The sequence below is a fragment of the Labeo rohita genome, unplaced genomic scaffold (assembly GCF_022985175.1).
Source record: "Labeo rohita strain BAU-BD-2019 unplaced genomic scaffold, IGBB_LRoh.1.0 scaffold_351, whole genome shotgun sequence".
Taxonomy (NCBI): Eukaryota; Metazoa; Chordata; class Actinopteri; order Cypriniformes; family Cyprinidae; genus Labeo; species Labeo rohita.
In genome coordinates this window covers 21,123-33,477 of record NW_026129269.1, presented here as the reverse complement: position 1 = coordinate 33,477, position 12,355 = coordinate 21,123, and the positions used below count along the sequence as shown (strand labels likewise).

The 12,355-nt window shown below is 39.9% G+C and overlaps 1 pseudogene; it reads left to right on the top strand.

Annotated features, from left to right (window-relative positions):
- Nucleotides 1-1,810: 1,810 nt before the first annotated feature.
- Nucleotides 1,811-11,452, top strand: LOC127160440 (cerebellin-2-like; annotated as a pseudogene).
- The last annotated feature ends 903 nt before the right edge of the window (nt 11,453-12,355 follow it).

Here is a 12,355-nt window from a genome sequence, read left to right as displayed (position 1 = left end):
TATGGCTGCAAACCAATCCTGGTGTCGAATGCAAGAAAGAATGCGTTTCGAGGTGAGCATTTTGAACGGCAGCCTGAGAAGGGACCGATTCAAAACTCGAAGATCCAGGATTGGTTGTAACCCACCGCTCTTCCTGGGCACGATGAAGTAGGGGCTGTAAAACCCCGACTTCATCTCGGCTGGAGGAACAGGCTCGATTGCGTCTTTCGCCAGTAAGACAGCATTCTCCGCACGCAGGACAGAGGCATCCGTGTCCGAGCGGACAGAAGTGAAAAGGACGCCCCTGAACTTGGGCGGACGCCTGGCGTACTGTATCATCCGGATCAGCCACCGGGACAGGCTGGGAAGCTTTAGCCAGGCCCCCAGCTTGGCCGCAAGTGGGATCAGCGGAGCGTTGACCGACGTGACCGCGGTGGGGCAGCCTGCAGGAAGGGGAAGGGGACTGATCCCAGAAGGATGAACGTCCTGGAGAAAAGTCTGGCCGCACTGGGCAGCACCTACCTTCTTCCCAGGTTCCTGCGCTGGCTAATGTGGGCTCCGAGTCCGAACCCGAGGAGGCATAGCGTCGCTCAGGAACAGATACCAGGGCACTTGACCCAGAGATGTGGAAAATTGCTCTTTCTGTGAGTGGGTGGGTACCGCCGACCCGTAGGTTGACGGCGGCTGAACACACAGAAGGTCCCGGTCCTCCTCCGGGAGTGGGGGCACAGCTTTGTCGACATCTGCCATCTGCGGCAGGTTCAGCCAGAGATGGTGTTCCTGGACCACGAGCATGGACATCATCTGACCAAGGGACAGCGCCGTGACTTTGGTCGCCCGGAGGGCAAAGTCAGTCGCCGCACGCAGCTCCTGCATCACCTCTTGGGCAGGACTACCCTTGTGCAGCTGTTTTAGCGCCTTGGCCTGGTACACCTGCAGGGTGGCCATGGCGTGCAGGGTGGTGGCGGCCTGGCCCGCAGCACAGTAGGCTCTGCCGGTAAGAGCCGACGAGAGCCTACAGGCTTTGGACAGGAGGCGCGGAGAGCCCCGCCAGGTGGCGGCGTCTTGCGGGCATAAATGCACCGCAACCGCACGCTCAACCTGAGGGACCCCCGCGTAACCCTTGGCCGCCCTGCCGTCAAGGGTAGCGAGGGCTGAGGAGGCAGAGCGCAAACAAGCCGAATAAGGGGCCCGCCACGCCCTGACCAGCTCATCGTGCACCTCCGGGAAGAAAGGCAATGGGGGCGAGTGCGGCAGTGCTGCAGACCTCGTCCTCAGAAACCAATCGTCTAGCCTCGAAGGATCAGGAGGAGGCACCTTAGGGACCTCCAGCCCGAGCCCCTCGGCGGCCCGGAGGAGCATAGCCGACAGTTCGGCATCCGCCTCGGAAGGGGCAGCGACCGCGGAGGGGCGCTGCTCCGCCAAAACGTCCGCCTCATCTGCCGACCGTTCCCCCTCTGATGCTAAGATAAACATCCTCTCCTCTGGGGGAGCACCAAAAGAGACGCTCGGCCCGCTTTTAGGTGGGGCATCACCACGGGACCACGCGGTGGAGCGGAAGCCCGCGGGGTTTTGCCCGGCGGAACATTCTGCACCGTCACCTGGAGGTCCCCCAAGCGCCTCGCCGTAGCAGCCGTAAAGCCTTTCTGGCTCGACGAACTGCCGCGGGAAGATGACGAGGGGAGCCAATGAGGGGAGCCGTCTTGCGAACGAGAGGCGGGACCTCAACGTGGCCATGGACATACGCTCGCAATGAGCGCATGAACCATCCACAAACACTGCCTCAGCGTGCGCTTGGCCCAGACACGTGAGACAGTGATCATAACCGTTAATGGAGGTGAGGAAACTACCGCATCCAGTAACGCACGGTCGGAAAGACATACCGGGAAATGCCTCTCAACGACCGTAAGTGAAATTTGCTCTTTTAGATCCCGGTACGCCCAGGGAGGACGCGGCACAATCTGTGCGCAGAAGCTCGCTGGTGTGCGAGAAAGCCAGCACGTTCCGTCTGTCGGCAGCCGGCTCGCAGGATCTCATGACTGCAGTGATGATGCAGGTTTCGGGAGAGAGCGTATTCGGGCAGGATTTTTCACTCTTTTGTGAATTACAGCTCGTAGCGGTGAGGCTCTGAAGCGAAAATCTGAATGAGTGGATGCGCCGCCATCTTATATACCCGTATGTACGGGGGAGTGGCGTTGCGTGCAAACTCCACTTGCCAATTTCATTGGCCTTTTCTATAAAGCTCAGAGGTGATTGGTCACTCAAGCGAGTTTCCATATGTAACGTAGTGAAACGACTGAAGGGGAACTTCAGCCACCTTTAGATGCCTCCGCTGGACCAGTTGAGTGGACCTTGCAGATTTTAACACAAGGAACTGTGTTTTGGTTTCTAATACTCGCATCTGAAAACACTTGTTGGTGTTCTCCACCCGGTTTATGACATATCTTCTCCTGTGGCCTCCTGGGACAGAGAAGTGTCTGTCAGATGAGCACTTCAGAATCCTGGCTGAAGCAGTACGATATCCGGGGATTTCTCACCTACTCTTTATGAATACTGAGGATTTTGACATGCTACTCATCACTATTTATCCTACTATACAGTAGGTAAGTAGCCATATTCAGACACAACTTAAGTATACGCATGTCCGAATCTCATGAGAATTGGTACACTAACCAGGTAATTCTCGTCTGGTGTGTGTGCGTGTTTATTATTTATTTATTTATTTTTTTTTTTTAATACTAAGCACTCTGACATCTATTTGTTTGCCTACTGCTTTTTGCCTTCTATATAGTAGCAAAGTATGTGGTTTTAGACACAGAATTGCATTCCTGTTCCTGTTGGCTGGCAGCAACATGGCAAAAAACTAATTTAATTTTTGTTTACTTTTTCGTCACAATATATGAAAAGTTTCTGCTCCTAATGTCTTCTCAAGGACATGCCTGTGGGCGTTTAGTCTGTATATGCATTTTGTGAGTGTATTCACTTGCAGAACATGAACACATGAATATGACACCTGTAGTCTCACTTTCACTTTCGTATGTGAAAACCGCACTTCCTTCCTTCCTGAAACATATTTGGAACAAATTCCACATGGTTTGGTTCAATGTGTAAACCTGTTCTACAGCCACAGTTTTGGCTACCTGACCAGAAAACAAACATAATGTGACTAGTTTTAAGCTTGTACAAAAAGCTCTGAAAATTACTTCACAGTGCACTCATGCACTTTCGTTTATGGATTTTATTATGAATTATTATTATTATTATTATTTAACAGTGACCTGTTACTGTTAAAAAGGAGTATCTGATTCAATTTATATTTTTCCTTAAACAACATTTTGATGAGCGAGAAATATGGCAAGGTTCCAAAATTCAGAACTTTTAAATGTATAATTATACCCACTGACAAAATATTTCGATTTAATAAGGCACATACCTAAAGACAGAAACAAAAGTGAGGCCAGGCGCATTCTCTGATGTATTGCAGTATTGATGTTTTTTTGTTTTGAAATCCCACTCGACTTTCATACCATAAAGCTGCAAAGGTACATTGCATCTACATTTAGTAATTTTAGCAGTCGAAGCAATCAAAACCAACAAAAAAGAAATATGTGCTGTGACAAGTCTCAATTATTCTAATGCAGTACACATAGCAAGTTTTTTTTTTTTTTTTATAAATAAAAAAAACAATCAGAATACAAAAAGAATAGAGTGCTAGTGTTAGAGGAGTATTTTTTTTCATAAATATAAAGAAAACAAGTTGAATGGGAAAGTATTATTTATTATAAATGAAAAGAAAACAAGTAGATGGAATAGGAAAAGAACAGAGAACACTAATGTTAGAGAGATCTTTTTTAAATAAAAATAAAAAAAAGTAGTAGAATAGAAATGGAATAGAGAGTGGAAGTGTCAAACTGGGGCCCTCAAATAACTCCAGGAGTTTGACACACCCGAGTTAGAGGATCAAGGTTTTTTTAAATTTATTTATTTATTTATTTATTTTTTCCAAAAATAAATGCATAAAAACAAGTAGATTTAAAATGGAAATAGAATAGAGAGTGCCAGTATTAGAGGGTCAAGCGTAGATTGAAGAGACGTGTTTTAGCTGTTTCTTAAAGATGTCTAAGGACTGGTGGAAGGTCATTCCACCAGGAGGGAAAAGTTAAGGTGAAAGTCTGTGATTTGTTTTAAATATAGCATATACAGCAAATGGCATGCACAACTGTATCCAGGCACCTTATAATAAAGTATAAATATTAAAAAGAGTAACACTTTATAATAACGTTCAGTTGAAAGTCATTTATAAATCATTAGTTAATGATGAAATAATCATCTACAAAACATTCACAAATGATTAATAAGTGATATGCTAACAATTTGTGTGTTTTGTTAATTGATTTACAAGTCAGTTACAAGTTCATTTACAAGTAATTAGTTAATGATGAACAAATCATTTATAAAACGTGTTTATAAATGATTAACGAGTGATATGTTGAAGTACAAAAATGCAATTATTCTAAAACTATTTTCTTTTTTTTAAATAATAATACATTATTTGCTGTCAAGTGAATAAACGTGTAAACCCTTTCTCTCATCAGCACAGACTTGTGTTCTGTGTGGAGTGTGTGGGATTTAGTGATAATGTGAACCAGTTTTACCCTCCACTGAAGATCACATCAGGTGCACAGCACTAAAATACTCCATGTGTTTACCATCTTTACCCTCACCAGTCTGACCTTACATTGCAGTGCACACAACACATATTCAAAACCTGTTGTGTAAATGCATGAATAAATCATTTACAAATCTTTCTGCATCCCCTAATCTAAAGTGTAAACTACTAATCAGTTGTAAATGTTTTACAAACCTGCCAGTTACAGGTTGTGTGGGTATACACTGGTGGGGAAAGATCTACAAATGATGAGTAAAACATTTACAACTGATGAACAGTTTACACTTTAGATTAGGGGACGCAGAAAGATTCATGATGTGATCTTCAATGGAGAATAAACATTTCAATGATTGACATTTCAATTATTTGTAATTTATTAATAATATATTAACTAGTTACTTATAACCATTGACTGAGAATCTGTTTGATTATTTCATCTGCTATTTTTTTTAAATATAACTTGTGACAGATTCGTAAATTGTTAGCATATTAATCATTTATGAACGTATAGTGATGTTTTGTGAATTATTAGTTCATCATTATCTAATCACTTGTAAAAGATTTATAACTTTATCTACTTTATCTCTTGAAAACATGCAAGACCTGTACATCTAATATACTTTGTACTGTTAGTAAGTCCAAAGTTCAGTGTTTTGTTCAGATAAAAGTTGCCATTAAAAACATGAACAGTCATTGTGTCAGTACTGAATTTATAATCAAGTTGTAAATCATCAAGATAAAGATAATATAGCATAAATCTACTGTATGGTGCCTGTCACAAGCTAAATTGTCCATCATAATGCACTGTACATGCAGAGCAAAAGCTTCCAGAGGGCACATAAGAGCAGAGTCAGAGGTGCTGTTGTAGGCAAACATCAATGCCTTGAGTTCTATGCAAGCAACTATTGGCAGCCAGTGCAAACTGATGAACAGAGATGTGACATGCAATCTTTTTGGCTCATTAAAGACTAATCTTGCGTCAAGCATAGACCATTCTAGATTAGTTGCAGAGGTTTGATAAGAACTGGCTGGACGACGTGCAAAGAGAGCATTGCAATAGTTCAGCCTGGACAGAACAAGAACTTGAACAAGGAGTTGTGAAGCATGTTCTGAAAGAAAGTGTGTGATCTTCCTGATTATGAATAAAGCAAACCTACAGCACCAGGCAGTTTTAGCAATGTGGTCAGAGCAATTCACCTGATCATCAATCACAACTCAAAGGTTCCTGGCTGCCGCCTACTGGCGGTTTTAATTTCACATTTAAAGTATCTTTTCATTTTTAAATGATTTCAGATATGTTTAAAATATCAGATCGTTATTTTTGTATTTGTAACTGTGCAGGTTAAAGCATTCTATGTCCTTCTGAGCTTTTCCAAGATGAACAAAGGTCTTACGGGTTTGGAACAACATGTACTCACAATCATCTGACCAGACCCAAGAGGCACTGTTAAATTTAGAGCCTGAAGCCTTTTAAATATGCTGCAGCTCACAAATGCATGGAACGGTTAGCAAACAAATAGCCTACATATAAAGAAACCTCAAGGCACAGTGAGCAGTTCAACACATAAGGCAAAAGAAAAAAGTAAAGTAAAGGAGGGATCATGTCCAGTCACCTTTGATTATGAACAGAAGGCTGTAGGTGGTGTTGTAGTTTCCACATTCCACAAAATTTATGGAAATACCCTTTAATAAAACCTCAACAAACCTAAATCTGTGAAATACAGAGGAAAATCTAGGGGAAAATGATGCTGCAAACATGAAGGACAGTACATCTAATATACTTTGTACTGTTAGTAAGTCCAAAGTCCAAAGTTCAGTGTTTTGTTCAGATAAAAGTTGCCATTAAAAACATAAGTAATTGTGTCAGTACTGAATTTATAATCAATTGTTAAATCATTAAGATAAAGATAATATAGCATAAAGATAATAATACTATAAACTTTACATAACAGTCATAAATCTACTGTATGCTGCCTGTCACAAGCTAAATTGTCCATCATCTGTGAATTTCTGTATCTATATAAAAGCATCAGGTAACATTCTGATAAAGACATCCACATACAGCAGACACATCTCCAACACGCAAAGAATGAGGCTAACAATTGCAGTTCTTCTGCTTCTGTACAAATGTCTTATATTCGCTCCGAATGTCGCAAAGGCTTCTTGTCCTTTGCAAATATGCACAAACCTGCTGCAGGAAATTGGAGCAACAAAAGAAACTAGATAAAAAAGTTCGTCAAGACAAACTTTAAGTTGGCTTGAGAAAGCCGGACCAGAAAGTTTGAAAAAGTTTGAAAAGTTTGAAAAGTTTAAATAGTTTAAGAAGTTTTAAGTTTGGAGGGTTTTTAGTCTGAAATATTTAGAAGTTTTAAAGTTTGATTGTAGTCTGTCAGATAGATAGATAGATAGTATTGGTCAGATTATCAATCGACAGAAAGATAGATGATTCTAACATTATTACCAAGTTACTTGCATGTTGCTAGTCTGTTTCTAGCATGATTAGCAAGTTGTTAGCATGTTTTAGCATGTTTCTAACATAATAAGAAAGTTGCTAGCATGTTGCTAGCCAGTTTCTAGCATGATTAGCAAAGTTGCTAGCATGTTTCTAGCATAATTAGCAAAGTTGCTAGCATGTTTCTAACATGATTAGCATGTCGTTAGCATGTTTCTAGCATAATTAGCATGTCGTTAGCATGTTTCTAGCATAATTAGCATGTCGTTAGCATGTTTCTAGCATGATTAGCATGTTTTTAGCATGATTAGCAAGTCGCTAGCATGTTTCTAGCATGATTAGCAAAGTCGCTAGCATGTTTCTAGCATGATTAGCAAAGTCGCTAGCATGTTTCTAACATGATTAGCAAGTTGCTAGCATGTTTCTAGCATGATTAGCATGTTTCTAGCATGATTAGCAAGTCGCTAGCATGTTTCTAGCATGATTAGCAAAGTCGCTAGCATGTTTCTAGCATGATTAGCAAGTCGCTAGCATGTTTCTAGCATGATTAGCAAAGTCGCTAGCATGTTTCTAGCATGATTAGCATGTTGCTACCATGTTTCTAGCATGATTAGCATGTTTTTAGCATGATTAGCAAGTGATTAGCATGTTTCTAGCATGATTAGCAAAGTCGCTAGCATGTTTCTAGCATGATTAGCAAAGTCGCTAGCATGTTTCTAACATGATTAGCAAGTTGCTAGCATGTTTCTAGCATGATTAGCAAAGTCGCTAGCATGTTTCTAGCATGATTAGCAAGTTGCTAGCATGTTTCTAGCATGATTAGCATGTTTTTAGCATGATTAGCAAGTCGCTAGCATGTTTCTAGCATGATTAGCAAAGTCGCTAGCATGTTTCTAGCATGATTAGCAAAGTCGCTAGCATGTTTCTAACATGATTAGCAAGTTGCTAGCATGTTTCTAGCATGATTAGCATGTTTTTAGCATGATTAGCAAGTCGCTAGCATGTTTCTAGCATGATTAACAAAGTCGCTAGCATGTTTCTAGCATGATTAGCAAAGTCGCTAGCATGTTTCTAGCATGATTAGCATGTTTCTAGCATGATTAGCAAGTCGCTAGCATGTTTCTAGCATGATTAGCAAAGTCGCTAGCATGTTTCTAGCATGATTAGCAAAGTCGCTAGCATGTTTCTAGCATGATTAGCTAGCATGATTTTCTAGCAAAGATTAGCAAAGTCGCTAGCATGTTTCTAGCATGATTAGCAAAGTCGCTAGCATGTTTCTAGCATGATTAGCATGTTTCTAGCATGATTAGCATGTTTTTAGCATGATTAGCTCAAGTCGCTAGCATGTTTCTAGTCGATTAGCAGCATGTTTCTAGCATGATTAGCAAAGTCGCTAGCATGTTTCTAGCATGATTAGCAAAGTCGCTAGCATGTTTCTAACATGATTAGCAAGTTCGCTAGCATGTTTCTAGCATGATTAGCAAAGTCGCTAGCATGTTTCTAGCATGATTAGCAAGTTGCTAGCATGTTTCTAGCATGATTAGCATGTTTTTAGCATGATTAGCAAGTCGCTAGCATGTTTCTAGCATGATTAGCAAAGTCGCTAGCATGTTTCTAGCATGATTAGCAAAGTCGCTAGCATGTTTCTAACATGATTAGCAAGTTGCTAGCATGTTTCTAGCATGATTAGCATGTTTTTAGCATGATTAGCAAGTCGCTAGCATGTTTCTAGCATGATTAACAAAGTCGCTAGCATGTTTCTAGCATGATTAGCAAAGTCGCTAGCATGTTTCTAACATGATTAGCAAGTTGCTAGCATGTTTCTAGCATGATTAGCATGTTTCTAGCATGATTAGCATGATTAGTCGTTTAGCATGTTTCTAGCATGATTAGCAAAGTCGCTAGCATGTTTCTAGCATGATTAGCAAGTCGCTAGCATGTTTCTAGCATGATTAGCAAAGTCGCTAGCATGTTTCTAGCATGATTAGCATGTTGCTACCATGTTTCTAGCATGATTAGCATGTTTTTAGCATGATTAGCAAGTCGCTAGCATGTTTCTAGCATGATTAGCAAAGTCGCTAGCATGTTTCTAGCATGATTAGCAAAGTCGCTAGCATGTTTCTAACATGATTAGCAAGTTGCTAGCATGTTTCTAGCATGATTAGCAAAGTCGCTAGCATGTTTCTAGCATGATTAGCAAGTTGCTAGCATGTTTCTAGCATGATTAGCATGTTTCTAGCATGATTAGCATGTTTCTAGCATGATTAGCATGTTTCTAGCATGATTAGCAAAGTCGCTAGCATGTTTCTAGCATGATTAGCAAAGTCGCTAGCATGTTTCTAACATGATTAGCAAGTTGCTAGCATGTTTCTAGCATGATTAGCATGTTTCTAGCATGATTAGCAAGTCGCTAGCATGTTTCTAGCATGATTAGCAAAGTCGCTAGCATGTTTCTAGCATGATTAGCAAGTCGCTAGCATGTTTCTAGCATGATTAGCAAAGTCGCTAGCATGTTTCTAGCATGATTAGCATGTTGCTACCATGTTTCTAGCATGATTAGCATGTTTTTAGCATGATTAGCAAGTCGTTAACATGTTTCTAGCATGATTAGCAAAGTCGCTAGCATGTTTCTAGCATGATTAGCAAAGTCGCTAGCATGTTTCTAACATGATTAGCAAGTTGCTAGCATGTTTCTAGCATGATTAGCAAAGTCGCTAGCATGTTTCTAGCATGATTAGCAAGTTGCTAGCATGTTTCTAGCATGATTAGCATGTTTCTAGCATGATTAGCAAGTCGCTAGCATGTTTCTAGCATGATTAGCAAAGTCGCTAGCATGTTTCTAGCATGATTAGCAAAGTCGCTAGCATGTTTCTAGCATGATTAGCAAAGTCGCTAGCATGTTTCTAGCATGATTAGCAAGTCGCTAGCATGTTTCTAGCATGATTAGCAAAGTCGCTAGCATGTTTCTAGCATGATTAGCAAGTCGCTAGCATGTTTCAGCTATCTATGTTCTTTCTAACTAATAACTAATCTATCTATCTAACTACCTAACTATCTATCTGTCTATCTATCTATCTATCTAACTATCTATCTATCTATCTATCTTCAAACCTTATCTATCTATCTATCTATCATTTAACCATTACTATCTATCTATTTATCTATCTATGGCTAGCAACCAGAATCATGCTATCAACTTTGCTAATCATGTTAGAAACATGCTAGCGACTTTGCTAATCATGCTATAAAGCTTAATTGAGTATCAATGGCTTCTAGCAGTTTACATTAAACATAGTTCAAACAGACATGGACTTTTGGTCAATGAAAGTCTATGGGATTTTTTATGATTTTTAATATTAATTTTTAAGAAAACCGTAACTCAAACCAGTCTGAAAAGATATAGCACACTAAGTCAGAACAGTATGAAGATCTGACCCGAGTTTGGAGTATGTAGCTTGAACGGTCTAGGAGGAGTTAGTGTCCAAAAAATTTGCGGTCAGAAAAATAAGAAGAAGAAGAAGAAGAAGAAGAAGTTTAAATAGGATTTCAGTAAGTTGGCTTTCCCAAGCCAACTTAATTACAATCCACAGAGACACGACTTAACGCTCTGGAAACCAGTCAGCAGGAGCTGATGTCTAGACTTGCTATTAGTGAAGCTCAGATTGAGAAAATCAAAATGGAAAACAAAGGTGAGACCAATGTTTTTTAAAATCTAACATACTGGCACACAATTGGTTTAGGATTTACTTGGTAATAATTTTGTAATATCTAAAAGCGATTTCTCAGTGAAATTAGTTTCCAAGAAATCAAATTAAATAAAAGCAGTCTATGGTGATTATTTATGATTTTTAAAGGTGGCATTTTCAGCTGCATTAGGAATAAATGGTTTCTTTGGACCATTTAATGAAGATTCAACACTGGTTTACAAGGATGTCCTCATGAATGTTGGTGATGCCTACCAGCAGACCACAGGTATTGTTAATCCACACTGCTGAAATCAATATCAACACACTTGTATAATTCATGTCTACAGCTGTTATATGGAGATCTGTGTCTCACTCTTTAACAGGGATTTTCACAGCACCAGAACGAGGAGTTTACTACTTCAGTTTCTTCTACCATTGTTCAACTAGTCATGAAACATGGCTGCACCTGTATAGAAATGGAAAGTCAGAAGGAATAGCAGGACAACACAAGACAGAACAGGGTATGTCAGCAAATGGAAGCAATGGTTTAACGCTGCTGTTGGAGAAAGAAGATCAGGTCTATATATTGTACTCCGAAAGGATTCATGGATCTGGGATAAAGAATATATCACAGTGTTTAGTGGTTTTCTTATCAATACCATGTAAATAAAATACACCTTGAGAACAAACATAACAGTTATGTAATGTGTTATGGCTTTACAAGTTAAGATGAAATATCAGGCTACTTAATCCAGTGTTTGTTTAATTTGAATAAAATATTGCAACATCAAAATAACCAGCCTTGAATTACTTTAATCATAAGCTGAATGACATTTTTTTACGAATACACCAACAGGCCTTTTTACTTGCTACAAACTGCTAGAAGGCATGTGGTAGATGGTGTGAAACATGTTTTGATCATATTGTTATTGTTGTGATTTTTTTTTCTTAGAGACCAGGAGATGTTTTGTATATCTTGAAGCAGAAGTTTCTCTTTATTCAGATACTCACTGCGTAGAGCTGCAGTCATCAAAGTTTCTAACAAAATCTCAGCACAGTAGAGTATATAGGTTTGAAGGAGGCGGAGTACATAAATGTGGTACAGTAAAACAGCTCAGTAAAAGATTTTTCCCAGCCTTGATCTATTTGGCATACATGAGTCATTCAAATGCATAGGTGCAAAACAAAAGGCACAGTTGTACCTTGAGCTCAGAATTCACACATAACTTGGGAAAACCTGCCAGATGCTCAGGAACTGCATAAAGACAAAAGGTTACTGTCTCAGGGCCTGGGCTGCCTGCTCTTAGACTGTCACAAAATACATAACTTTTTCAGTTCATGTTGTTATATTGGAACCTATAACAAATATGCATAGGATCAGCATATTTTAAACAAATTTGTAATCCCACATTATCATTTAATGGTTTTAGAAATGTATTTATAGACTATGGTACCGTAAGCTTTATGGTGTTAGAAACTAAAATATCACGAAGGGAGACACGTACATAGAAATAATATAGTAAAGGTGTGAATGGACGTAAAATGAACCAAAAACATATTTATTTCTAA